Source organism: Carcharodon carcharias, chromosome 10, assembly GCF_017639515.1.
Source record: "Carcharodon carcharias isolate sCarCar2 chromosome 10, sCarCar2.pri, whole genome shotgun sequence".
NCBI lineage: Eukaryota > Metazoa > Chordata > Chondrichthyes > Lamniformes > Lamnidae > Carcharodon > Carcharodon carcharias.
In genome coordinates this window covers 12,477,997-12,495,264 of record NC_054476.1, presented here as the reverse complement: position 1 = coordinate 12,495,264, position 17,268 = coordinate 12,477,997, and positions in this window count along the sequence as shown.

Sequence of the window (17,268 nt, the reverse complement as noted above, 5' to 3'; positions counted from 1 at the left end):
TGCTGTCACACGCCAGCTCAAACTGCAGCCACACACAAGCTCAAACTGCTGACACACACAAGCTCACACTGTTGACACACACAAGCTCACACTGCTGACACACACAAACTCAGACTGCTGTCACACACAAACTAAGACTGCTCCCACAAACAAGCTTACACTGCTGACACACACAAGCTCACACTGCAGCCACATAACAACTCTCACTGCTGTCACACAAAAACTCACACTGCTCACACACACAAACTCACACTGCTGCCACACACCAACTCACACTGCTGACACACACAAACTCACAGTGCTGTCACACACAAACTCACACGGCGGTCACACAAGAAATCACACTGCTGACACACACAAACTCAAAATGCGGTCACACACAAACTCACACTGCTATCACATACAAACTCACACTGCGGCCACACAAAACCTCACACTGCTGACACACACAAACTCACACTGCAGCCATACACAAGCTCAAACTGCTGTCACACAAAAACTGACATTGCAGCGACACACAAACTCACACTGCTGCCACAAACAAGCTTACAGTACTGACACAAGCAAACTCACACTGCTGTCACACACAAACTCACACTGCGGCCACACACAAACTCAGACTGCTGTCACACACAAACTCACACTGCTGACACAAACAAGAGCACACTGCTGACACACAAAAGCTCAAAATGCTGCCACACACATAAACTCACACTGCTGACACACACAAACTCACACTGCTGTCACACACAAACTCATACTGATGTCACACACAAGATCAAACTGCAGCCACACACAAACTCACACTGCTGACACACACAAGATCACACTGCTGTCACACACAAGCTCAAACTGCTGATACACACAAGCTCACACTGCTGTCACACACAAGCTCAAACTGCTGATACACACAAACTCACACTGCTGTCACACACAAACTCAGACTGCTGTCACACACAAACTCACACTGCTCCCACAAACAAGCTCACAGTGCTGACACACACAAGCTCACACTGCAGCCACATACAAACTCACACTGCTGTCACACACAAACTCACACTGCTCACACACACAAACTCACACTGCTGACACACACAAACACACACTGCTGTCACAGAGAAACTCACACTGCTGTCACACACAAAGTCACACTGCTGTCACAAATAAGCTCACACTGCTGACACTCACAAATTCACACTGCTGACACACACAAACTCACACTGCGGTCAGACACAAATTAGACTGCTGCCACATACAAACTCACACTGCTGTCACAAACAAGCTCATACAGCTGAAACACACAGGCTCAGTATACTCAAACACAGAGGCTCTCACTGCCGACACACAAAAGCTCACCATACAAAGACATACAAACTCACACTGCTGACAAATACAAACTCACACTGCTGTCACACACAATCTCACACTGCTGTCACACAAACTCACACTGCTCCCACAATCAAGCTTACATAGCTGTCAGACACAAACTCAGACTGTTGCCACATACAAAATCACACTGCTGTCACACACAAACCCGCACTGTTGACGCACAGAAACCCACACTGTTGACACACACAAACTCACACTGCTGACACACACAAACTCACACTGCTGACACACACAAACTCACACTGCTGTCACACACAAACTCAGACTGCTGTCACACACAAACTCACAATGCTCCCACAAACAAGCTTACACTGCTGTCAGACACAAATTCACACTGCTGCCACATAAAAACTCACACTGCTGTCAAACACAAAACCACACTGTTGACACACATTAACTCACACTGCTCTCACACACAAACTCACACTGCTGTCATACACAAACTCACACTGCTGTCACACACAAACTCAGACTGCTGTCACACACAAACTCACACTGCTCCCACAAACAAGCTTACACTGCTGTCAGACACAAACTCAGACTGCTGCCACATAAAAACTCACACTGCTGTCACACACAAAACCACAATGTTGACACACATTAACTCACACTGCTGTCACACACAAACTCACACGGCTCACACACACAAACTCACACTGCTGTCAGACACAAACTCAGACTGCTCACACACACAAACTCACACTGCTGTCACACACAAACGCACACTGTTGACACACACAAACTCACACTGCTGACACACACAAACTCAAAACACACAAACTCACACAGCTGACACACACAAACTCACACTGCTCCCACAAACAAGCATACACTGCTGTCAGACACAAACTCACACTGCTGCCACATAAAAACTCACACGGCTGTCACACACAAACCCACACTGTTGACACACACAAACTCACACTGCTGACACACACAAACTCACACTGCTGACACACACAAACTCACACTGCTGTCACACACAAACTCAGACTGCTGTCACACACAAACTCACAATGCTCCCACAAACAAGCTTACACTGCTGTCAGACACAAATTCACACTGCTGCCACATAAAAACTCACACTGCTGTCACACACAAAACCACACTGTTGAAACACATTAACTCACACTGCTGTCACACACAAACTCACACTGCTGTCATACACAAACTCACACTGCTGTCACACACAAACTCAGACTGCTGTCACACACAAACTCACACTGCTCCCACAAACAAGCTTACACTGCTGTCAGACACAAACTCAGACTGCTGCCACATAAAAACTCACACTGCTGTCACAAACAAAACCACACTGTTGACACACATTAACTCACACTGCTGTCACACACAAACTCACACTGCTCACACACACAAACTCACACTGCTGTCAGACACAAACTCAGACTGCTCACACACACAAACTCACACTGCTGTCACACACAAACGCACACTGTTGACACACACAAACTCACACTGCTGACACACACAAACTCAAAACACACAAACTCACACAGCTGACACACACAAACTCACACTGCTCCCACAAACAAGCATACACTGCTGTCAGACACAAACTCACACTGCTGCCACATAAAAACTCACACGGCTGTCACACACAAACCCACACTGTTGACACACACAAACTCACACTGCTGACACACACAAACTCAGACTGCTGACCCACACAAACACACACTTCTGTCACACACAAACTCACTCTGCTCACACACACAAACTCACACTGCTGTCAGACACAAACTCAGACTGCTGCTACATACAAGCTCACACTGCTGTCACACACAAACCCACACTGCTGACACACAAACTCACACTGCTGACACACACAAACTCACACTTTTATCACACACAAACTTACTGCTGCCACACACAAATTCACACTGCTGTAACACATAAGCTCACACTGCTGACAAATACAAATTCACACTACTGACACACACAAACTCACACTGCTGTCAGACACAAACTCAGACAGCTGCCACATAAAAACTCACACTCCTGTCACACACAAACGCACCCTGTTGACACACACAAACTCACACTCCTGTCACACACAAATTCACACTGCTGTCACACACAAACTCACACTGCAATCACACACAAACTCACACTGCTGCCACACACAAACTCACACTGCTGACACATAAAATCTCACACTGCTGACACACACAAACTCACACTGCTGACACACACAAACTCACACTGCATCCACACACAAACTCAGACTGCTGTCACACACAAACTCAAACTGCTGTCACACACAAACTCACACTGCAATCACACACAAACTCACACTGCGGCCACACACAAACTCACACTGCTGACACATAAAAACTCACACTGCTGACACACACAAACTTACACTGCTGTCACACACAAACTCACACTGCTCCCACAAACAAGCTTACACTGCAGACACACACAAGCTCACACTGCTGTCACACACCAGATCAAACTGCAGCCACACACAAGCTCAAACTGCTGACACACACAAGCTCACACTGCTCCCACAAACAAGCTTACACTGCTGACAAATACAAACTCACACTGCTGTCACACACAATCTCACACTGCTGTCACACAAACTCACACTGCTCCCACAATCAAGCTTACATAGCTGTCAGACACAAACTCAGACTGTTGCCACATACAAAATCACACTGCTGTCACACACAAACCCGCACTGTTGACACACAGAAACCCACACTGTTGACACACACAAACTCACACTGCTGACACACACAAACTCACACTGCTGACACACACAAACTCACACTGCTGTCACACACAAACTCAGACTGCTGTCACACACAAACTCACAATGCTCCCACAAACAAGCTTACACTGCTGTCAGACACAAATTCACACTGCTGCCACATAAAAACTCACACTGCTGTCACACACAAAACCACACTGTTGAAACACATTAACTCACACTGCTGTCACACACAAACTCACACTGCTCCCACAAACAAGCTTACACTGCTGTCAGACACAAACTCAGACTGCTGCCACATAAAAACTCACACTGCTGTCACACACAAAACCACACTGTTGACACACATTAACTCACACTGCTGTCACACACAAACTCACACTGCTCACACACACAAACTCACACTGCTGTCAGACACAAACTCAGACTGCTCACACACACAAACTCACACTGCTGTCACACACAAACGCACACTGTTGATACACACAAACTCACACTGCTGACACACACAAACTCAAAACACACAAACTCACACAGCTGACACACACAAACTCACACTGCTCCCACAAACAAGCATACACTGCTGTCAGACACAAACTCACACTGCTGCCACATAAAAACTCACACGGCTGTCACACACAAACCCACACTGTTGACACACACAAACTCACACTGCTGACACACACAAACTCAGACTGCTGACCCACACAAACACACACTTCTGTCACACACAAACTCACTCTGCTCACACACACAAACTCACACTGCTGTCAGACACAAACTCAGACTGCTGCTACATACAAGCTCACACTGCTGTCACACACAAACCCACACTGCTGACACACAAACTCACACTGCTGACACACACAAACTCACACTTTTATCACACACAAACTTACTGCTGCCACACACAAATTCACACTGCTGTAACACATAAGCTCACACTGCTGACACATACAAATTCACACTGCTGACACACACAAACTCACACTGCTGTCAGACACAAACTCAGACAGCTGCCACATAAAAACTCACACTCCTGTCACACACAAATTCACACTGCTGTCACACACAAACTCACACTGCAATCACACACAAACTCACACTGCTGCCACACACAAACTCACACTGCTGACACATAAAATCTCACACTGCTGACACACACAAACTCACACTGCTGACACACACAAACTCACACTGCATCCACACACAAACTCAGACTGCTGTCACACACAAACTCAAACTGCTGTCACACACAAACTCACACTGCAATCACACACAAACTCACACTGCGGCCACACACAAACTCACACTGCTGACACATAAAAACTCACACTGCTGACACACACAAACTCAGACTGCTGTCACACACAAACTCACACTGCTGTCACACACAAACTCACACTGCATCCACACACAAACTCAGACTGCTGTCACACACAAACTCACACTGCTCCCACAAACAAGCTTACACTGCTGACACACACAAGCTCACACTGCTGTCACACACCAGCTCAAACTGCAGCCACACACAAGCTCAAACTGCTGACACACACAAGCTCACACTGCTGACACACACAAGCTCACACTGCTGACACACACAAACTCACACTGCTGACACACACAAACTCACACTGCATCCACACACAAACTCAGACTGCTGTCACACACAAACTCACACTGCTGTCACATACAAACTCACACTGCAATCACACACAAACTCACACTGCGGCCACACGCATACTCACACTGCTGGCACATAAAAACTCACACTGCTGACACACACAAACTCAGACTGCTTTCACACACAAACTCACACTGCTGTCACACACAAACTCACACTGCATCCACACACAAACTCACACTGCTGTCACACACAAACTCACACTGCTCCCACAAACAAGCTTACACTGCAGACACACACAAGCTCACACTGCTGTCACACACCAGATCAAACTGCAGCCACACACAAGCTCAAACTGCTGACACACACAAGCTCACACTGCTCCCACAAACAAGCTTACACTGCTGACACACACAAGCTCACACTGCAGCCACATAAAAACTCTCACTGCTTTCACACAAAAACTCACACTGCTCACACACACAAACTCACACTGCTGCCAGACAGAAACTCACACCGCTGTCAGACAAAAACTCACACTGCTGTCACACACAAGCTCACACTGCTCACACACCCAAACTCACACTGCTGTCAGACACAAACTCAGACTGCTGACACACACAAACTCACACTGCTGACACACACAAACTCACACTGCTGTCACACACAAGCTCACACTGCTGACACACACAAACTCACATTGCTGTCACACACAAACTCACACGGCAGTCACACAGGAAATCACACTGCTGACACACACAAACTCAAAATGCGGTCACACACAAACTCACACTGCTATCACACACAAACTCACACTGCGGCCACACACAAACTCACACTGCTGACACACACAAACTCACACTGCTGTCAGACACAAACTCAGACTGCTGACACATAAAAACTCACACTGCTGTCACACACAAACTCACACTGCTGTCAGACACAAACTCAGACTGCTGACACACACAAACTCACACTCCTGTCACACACAAACTCACACTGCAATCACACACAACCTCACACTGCGGCCACACACAAACTCACACTGCTGACACATAAAAACTCACACTGCTGACACACACAAACTCACACTGCATCCACACACAAACTCAGACTGCTGTCACACACAAACTCACACTGCTCCCACAAACAAGCTTACACTGCTGACACACACAAGCTCACACTGCTGTCACACACCAGCTCAAACTGCAGCCACACACAAGCTCAAACTGCTGACACACACAAGCTCACACTGTTGACACACACAAGCTCACACTGCTGACACACACAAACTCAGACTGCTGTCACACACAAACTCAGACTGCTCCCACAAACAAGCTTACACTGCTGACACACACAAGCTCACAATGCTGCCACATAAAAACTCTCACTGCTGTCACACAAAAACTCACACTGCTCACACACACAAACTCACACTGCTGCCACACACCAACTCACACTGCTCACACACACAAACTCACACTGCTGCCACACACCAACTCACACTGCTGACACACACAAACTCACAGTGCTGTCACACACAAACTCACACGGCGGTCACACAAGAAATCACACTGCTGACACACACAATCTCAAAATGCGGTCACACACAAACTCACACTGCTATCACATACAAACTCACACTGCGGCCACACAAAACCTCACAGTGCTGACACACACAAACTCACACTGCAGCCATACACAAGCTCAAACTGCTGTCACACAAAAACTGACATTGCAGCGACACACAAACTCACACTGCTGCCACAAACAAGCTTACAGTACTGACACAAGCAAACTCACACTGCTGTCACACACAAACTCACACTGCTCACACACACAAACTCACACTGCTGTCAGACACAAACTCAGACTGCTGCTACATACAAGCTCACACTGCTGTCAAACACAAACCCACACTGCTGACACACAAACTCACACTGCTGACACACACAAACTCACACTTTTATCACACACAAACTTACTGCTGCCACACACAAATTCACACTGCTGTAACACATAAGCTCACACTGCTGACACATACAAATTCACACTGCTGACACACACAAACTCACACTGCTGTCAGACACAAACTCAGACAGCTGCCACATAAAAACTCACACTCCTGTCACACACAAACGCACCCTGTTGACACACACAAACTCACACTCCTGTCACACACAAATTCACACTGCTGTCACACACAAACTCACACTGCAATCACACACAAACTCACACTGCTGCCACACACAAACTCACACTGCTGACACATAAAATCTCACACTGCTGACACACACAAACTCACACTGCTGACACACACAAACTCACACTGCATCCACACACAAACTCAGACTGCTGTCACACACAAACTCAAACTGCTGTCACACACAAACTCACACTGCAATCACACACAAACTCACACTGCGGCCACACACAAACTCACACTGCTGACACATAAAAACTCACACTGCTGACACACACAAACTCAGACTGCTGTCACACACAAACTCACACTGCTGTCACACACAAACTCACACTGCATCCACACACAAACTCAGACTGCTGTCACACACAAACTCACACTGCTCCCACAAACAAGCTTACACTGCTGACACACACAAGCTCACACTGCTGTCACACACCAGCTCAAACTGCAGCCACACACAAGCTCAAACTGCTGACACACACAAGCTCACACTGCTGACACACACAAGCTCACACTGCTGACACACACAAACTCACACTGCTGACACACACAAGCTCACACTGCTGACACACACAAACTCACACTGCTGACACACACAAACTCACACTGCATCCACACACAAACTCAGACTGCTGTCACACACAAACTCACACTGCTGTCACATACAAACTCACACTGCAATCACACACAAACTCACACTGCGGCCACACGCAAACTCACACTGCTGGCACATAAAAACTCACACTGCTGACACACACAAACTCAGACTGCTGTCACACACAAACTCACACTGCTGTCACACACAAACTCACACTGCATCCACACACAAACTCACACTGCTGTCACACACAAACTCACACTGCTCCCACAAACAAGCTTACACTGCAGACACACACAAGCTCACACTGCTGTCACACACCAGATCAAACTGCAGCCACACACAAGCTCAAACTGCTGACACACACAAGCTCACACTGCTCCCACAAACAAGCTTACACTGCTGACACACACAAGCTCACACTGCAGCCACATAAAAACTCTCACTGCTGTCACACAAAAACTCACACTGCTCACACACACAAACTCACACTGCTGCCAGACAGAAACTCACACCGCTGTCAGACAAAAACTCACACTGCTGTCACACACAAGCTCACACTGCTCACACACCCAAACTCACACAGCTGTCAGACACAAACTCAGACTGCTGACACACACAAACTCACACTGCTGACACACACAAACTCACACTGCTGTCACACACAAGCTCACACTGCTGACACACACAAACTCACAGTGCTGTCACACACAAACTCACACGGCGGTCACACAGGAAATCACACTGCTGACACACACAAACTCAAAATGCGGTCACACACAAACTCACACTGCTATCACACACAAACTCACACTGCGGCCACACACAAACTCACACTGCTGACACACACAAACTCACACTGCTGTCAGACACAAACTCAGACTGCTGACACATAAAAACTCACACTGCTGTCACACACAAACTCACACTGCTGACACACACAAACTCACACTGCTGACACACACAAACTCACACTCCTGTCACACACAAACTCACACTGCAATCACACACAACCTCACACTGCGGCCACACACAAACTCACACTGCTGACACATAAAAACTCACACTGCTGACACACACAAACTCACACTGCAACCACACACAAACTCAGACTGCTGTCACACACAAACTCACACTGCTCCCACAAACAAGCTTACACTGCTGACACACACAAGCTCACACTGCTGTCACACGCCAGCTCAAACTGCAGCCACACACAAGCTCAAACTGCTGACACACACAAGCTCACACTGTTGACACACACAAGCTCACACTGCTGACACACACAAACTCAGACTGCTGTCACACACAAACTCAGACTGCTCCCACAAACAAGCTTACACTGCTGACACACACAAGCTCACACTGCAGCCACATAAAAACTCTCACTGCTGTCACACAAAAACTCACACTGCTCACACACACAAACTCACACTGCTGCCACACACCAACTCACACTGCTGACACACACAAACTCACAGTGCTGTCACACACAAACTCACACGGCGGTCACACAAGAAATCACACTGCTGACACACACAAACTCAAAATGCGGTCACACACAAACTCACACTGCTATCACATACAAACTCACACTGCGGCCACACAAAACCTCACAGTGCTGACACACACAAACTCACACTGCAGCCATACACAAGCTCAAACTGCTGTCACACAAAAACTGACATTGCAGCGACACACAAACTCACACTGCTGCCACAAACAAGCTTACAGTACTGACACAAGCAAACTCACACTGCTGTCACACACAAACTCACACTGCTCACACACACAAACTCACACTGCTGTCAGACACAAACTCAGACTGCTGCTACATACAAGCTCACACTGCTGTCACACACAAACCCACACTGCTGACACACAAACTCACACTGCTGACACACACAAACTCACACTTTTATCACACACAAACTTACTGCTGCCACACACAAATTCACACTGCTGTAACACATAAGCTCACACTGCTGACACATACAAATTCACACTGCTGTCAGACACAAACTCAGACTGCTGACACATAAAAACTCACACTGCTGTCAGACACAAACTCAGACAGCTGCCACATAAAAACTCACACTCCTGTCACACACAAACGCACCCTGTTGACACACACAAACTCACACTCCTGTCACACACAAATTCACACTGCTGCCACACACAAACTCACACTGCTGACACATAAAATCTCACACTGCTGACACACACAAACTCACACTGCTGACACACACAAACTCACACTGCATCCACACACAAACTCAGACTGCTATCACACACAAACTCAAACTGCTGTCACACACAAACTCACACTGCAATCACACACAAACTCACACTGCGGCCACACACAAACTCACACTGCTGACACATAAAAACTCACACTGCTGACACACACAAACTCAGACTGCTGTCACACACAAACTCACACTGCTGTCACACACAAACTCACACTGCATCCACACACAAACTCAGACTGCTGTCACACACAAACTCACACTGCTCCCACAAACAAGCTTACACTGCTGACACACACAAGCTCACACTGCTGTCACACACCAGCTCAAACTGCAGCCACACACAAGCTCAAACTGCTGACACACACAAGCTCACACTGCTGACACACACAAGCTCACACTGCTGACACACACAAACTCACACTGCTGACACACACAAACTCACACTGCATCCACACACAAACTCAGAATGCTGTCACACACAAACTCACACTGCTGTCACATACAAACTCACACTGCAATCACACACAAACTCAAACTGCGGCCACGCGCAAACTCACACTGCTGGCACATAAAAACTCACACTGCTGACACACACAAACTCAGACTGCTGTCACACACAAACTCACACTGCTGTCACACACAAACTCACACTGCATCCACACACAAACTCACACTGCTGTCACACACAAACTCACACTGCTCCCACAAACAAGCTTACACTGCAGAGACACACAAGCTCACACTGCTGTCACACACCAGATCAAACTGCAGCCACACACAAGCTCAAACTGCTGACACACACAAGCTCACACTGCTCCCACAAACAAGCTTACACTGCTGACACACACAAGCTCACACTGCAGCCACATAAAAACTCTCACTGCTGTCACACAAAAACTCACACTGCTCACACACACAAACTCACACTGCTGCCAGACAGAAACTCACACCGCTGTCAGACAAAAACTCACACTGCTGTCACACACAAGCTCACACTGCTCACACACCCAAACTCACACTGCTGTCAGACACAAACTCAGACTGCTGACACACACAAACTCACACTGCTGACACACACAAACTCACACTGCTGTCACACACAAGCTCACACTGCTGACACACACAAACTCACAGTGCTGTCACACACAAACTCACACGGCGGTCACACAAGAAATCACACTGCTGACACACACAAACTCAAAATGCGGTCACACACAAACTCACACTGCTATCACACACAAACTCACACTGCGGCCACACACAAACTCACACTGCTGACACACACAAACTCACACTGCAATCACACACAAACTCACACTGCGGCCACACACAAACTCACACTGCTGACACATAAAAACTCACACTGCTGACACACACAAACTCAGACTGCTGTCACACACAAACTCACACTGCTGTCACACACAAACTCACACTGCATCCACACACAAACTCAGACTGCTGTCACACACAAACTCACACTGCTCCCACAAACAAGCTTACACTGCTGACACACACAAGCTCACACTGCTGTCACACACCAGCTCAAACTGCAGCCACACACAAGCTCAAACTGCTGACACACACAAGCTCACACTGCTGACACACACAAGCTCACACTGCTGACACACACAAACTCACACTGCTGACACACACAAACTCACACTGCATCCACACACAAACTCAGACTGCTGTCACACACAAACTCACACTGCTGTCACATACAAACTCACACTGCAATCACACACAAACTCACACTGCGGCCACACGCAAACTCACACTGCTGGCACATAAAAACTCACACTGCTGACACACACAAACTCAGACTGCTGTCACACACAAACTCACACTGCATCCACACACAAACTCACACTGCTGTCACACACAAACTCACACTGCTCCCACAAACAAGCTTACACTGCAGACACACACAAGCTCACACTGCTGTCACACACCAGATCAAACTGCAGCCACACACAAGCTCAAACTGCTGACACACACAAGCTCACACTGCTCCCACAAACAAGCTTACACTGCTGACACACACAAGCTCACACTGCAGCCACATAAAAACTCTCACTGCTGTCACACAAAAACTCACACTGCTCACACACACAAACTCACACTGCTGCCAGACAGAAACTCACACCGCTGTCAGACAAAAACTCACACTGCTGTCACACACAAGCTCACACTGCTCACACACCCAAACTCACACTGCTGTCAGACACAAACTCAGACTGCTGACACACACAAACTCACACTGCTGACACACACAAACTCACACTGCTGTCACACACAAGCTCACACTGCTGACACACACAAACTCACAGTGCTGTCACACACAAACTCACACGGCGGTCACACAAGAAATCACACTGCTGACACACACAAACTCAAAATGCGGTCACACACAAACTCACACTGCTATCACACACAAACTCACACTGCGGCCACACACAAACTCACACTGCTGACACACACAAGCTCACACTGCTGTCAGACACAAACTCAGACTGCTGACACATAAAAACTCACACTGCTGTCACACACAAACTCACACTGCTGTCAGACACAAACTCAGACTGCTGACACACACAAACTCACACTCCTGTCACACACAAACTCACACTGCAATCACACACAACCTCACACTGCGGCCACACACAAACTCACACTGCTGACACATAAAAACTCACACTGCTGACACACACAAACTCACACTGCATCCACACACAAACTCAGACTGCTGTCACACACAAACTCACACTGCTCCCACAAACAAGCTTACACTGCTGACACACACAAGCTCACACTGCTGTCACACACCAGCTCAAACTGCAGCCACACACAAGCTCAAACTGCTGACACCCACAAGCTCACACTGTTGACACACACAAGCTCACACTGCTGACACACACAAACTCAGACTGCTGTCACACACAAACTCAGACTGCTCCCACAAAATAGCTTACACTGCTGACACACACAAGCTCACACTGCAGCCACATAAAAACTCTCACTGCTGTCACACAAAAACTCACACTGCTCACACACACAAACTCACACTGCTGCCACACACCAACTCACACTGCTGACACACACAAACTCACAGTGCTGTCACACACAAACTCACACGGGGGTCACACAAGAAATCACACTGCTGACACACACAAACTCAAAATGCGGTCACACACAAACTCACACTGCTATCACATACAAACTCACACTGCGGCCACACAAAACCTCACAGTGCTGACACACACAAACTCACACTGCAGCCATACACAAGCTCAAACTGCTGTCACACAAAAACTGACATTGCAGCGACACACAAACTCACACTGCTGCCACAAACTAGCTTACAGTACTGACACAAGCAAACTCACACTGCTGTCATACACAAACTCACACTGCGGCCACACACAAACTCAGACTGCTGTCACACACAAACTCACACTGCTGACACAAACAAGAGCACACTGCTGACACACAAAAGCTCAAAATGCTGCCACACACATAAACTCACACTGCTGACACACACAAACTCACACTGCTGTCACACACAAACTCATACTGGTGTCACACACAAGATCAAACTGCAGCCACACACAAACTCACACTGCTGACACACACAAGCTCACACTGCTGTCACACACAAGCTCAAACTGCTGATACACAAAAGCTCAAAATGCTGCCACACACATAAACTCACACTGCTGACACACACAAACTCACACTGCTGTCACACACAAACTCAGACTGCTGTCACACACAAACTCATACTGCTCCCACAAATAAGCTCACAGTGCTGACACACACAAGCTCACACTGCAGCCACATACAAACTCACACTGCTGTCACACACAAACTCACACTGCTCACACACACAAACTCACTCTACTGACACACACAAACTAACACTGCTGACACACACAAACACACACTGCTGTCACAGAGAAACTCACACTGCTGTCACACACAAAGTCACACTGCTGTCACAAATAAGCTCACACTGCTGACACTCACAAATTCACACTGCTGACACACACAAACTCACACTGCGGTCAGACACAAATTAGACTGCTGCCACATACAAACTCACACTGCTGTCACAAACAAGCTCATACAGCTGAAACACACAGGCTCAGTATACTCAAACACAGAGGCTCTCACTGCCGACACACAAAAGCTCACCATACAAAGACATACAAACTCACACTGCTGACAAATACAAACTCACACTGCTGTCACACACAATCTCACACTGCTGTCACACAAACTCACACTGCTCCCACAATCAAGCTTACATAGCTGTCAGACACAAACTCAGACTGTTGCCACATACAAAATCACACTGCTGTCACACACAAACCCGCACTGTTGACACACAGAAACCCACACTGTTGACACACACAAACTCACACTGCTGACACACACAAACTCACACTGCTGACACACACAAACTCACACTGCTGTCACACACAAACTCAGACTGCTGTCACACACAAACTCACAATGCTCCCACAAACAAGCTTACACTGCTGTCAGACACAAACTCACACTGCTGCCACATAAAAACTCACACTGCTGTCACACAAAAAACCACACTGTTGACACATATTAACTCACACTGCTGTCACACACAAACTCACACTGCTGTCATACACAAACTCACACTGCTGTCACACACAAACTCAGACTGCTGTCACACACAAACTCACACTGCTCCCACAAACAAGCTTACACTGCTGTCAGACACAAACTCAGACTGCTGCCACATAAAAACTCACACTGCTGTCACACACAAAACCACACTGTTGACACACATTAACTCACACTGCTGTCACACACAAACTCACACTGCTCACACACACAAACTCACACTGCTGTCAGACACAAACTCAGACTGCTCACACACACAAACTCACACTGCTGTCACACACAAACGCACACTGTTGACACACACAAACTCACACTGCTGACACACACAAACTCACAACGCACAAACTCACACAGCTGACACACACAAACTCACACTGCTCCCACAAACAAGCATACACTGCTGTCAGACACAAACTCACACTGCTGCCACATAAAAACTCACACGGCTGTCACACATAAACCCACACTGTTGACACACACAAACTCACACTGCTGACACACACAAACTCAGACTGCTGACCCACACAAACACACACTTCTGTAACACACAAACTCACACTGCTCACGCACACAAACTCACACTGCTGTCAGACACAAACTCAGACTGCTGCTACATACAAGCTCACACTGCTGTCACACACAAACCCACACTGCTGACACACAAACTCACACTGCTGACACACACAAACTCACACTTTTATCACACACAAACTTACTGCTGCCACACACAAATTCACACTGCTGTAACACATAAGCTCACACTGCTGAGACATACAAATTCACACTGCTGTCACACACAAACTCACACTGCTGTCATACACAAACTCACACTGCTGTCACACACAAACTCAGACTGCTGTCACACACAAACTCACACTGCTCCCACAAACAAGCTTACACTGCTGTCAGACACAAACTCAGACTGCTGCCACATAAAAACTCACACTGCTGTCACAAACAAAACCACACTGTTGACACACATTAACTCACACTGCTGTCACACACAAACTCACACTGCTCACACACACAAACTCACACTGCTGTCAGACACAAACTCAGACTGCTCACACACACAAACTCACACTGCTGTCACACACAAACGCACACTGTTGACACACACAAACTCACACTGCTGACACACACAAACTCAAAACACACAAACTCACACAGCTGACACACACAAACTCACACTGCTCCCACAAACAAGCATACACTGCTGTCAGACACAAACTCACACTGCTGCCACATAAAAACTCACACGGCTGTCACACACAAACCCACACTGTTGACACACACAAACTCACACTGCTGACACACACAAACTCAGACTGCTGACCCACACAAACACACACTTCTGTCACACACAAACTCACTCTGCTCACACACACAAACTCACACTGCTGTCAGACACAAACTCAGACTGCTGCTACATACAAGCTCACACTGCTGTCACACACAAACCCACACTGCTGACACACAAACTCACACTGCTGACACACACAAACTCACACTTTTATCACACACAAACTTACTGCTGCCACACACAAATTCACACTGCTGTAACACATAAGCTCACACTGCTGACAAATACAAATTCACACTACTGACACACACAAACTCACACTGCTGTCAGACACAAACTCAGACAGCTGCCACATAAAAACTCACACTCCTGTCACACACAAACGCACCCTGTTGACACACACAAACTCACACTCCTGTCACACACAAATTCACACTGCTGTCACACACAAACTCACACTGCAATCACACACAAACTCACACTGCTGCCACACACAA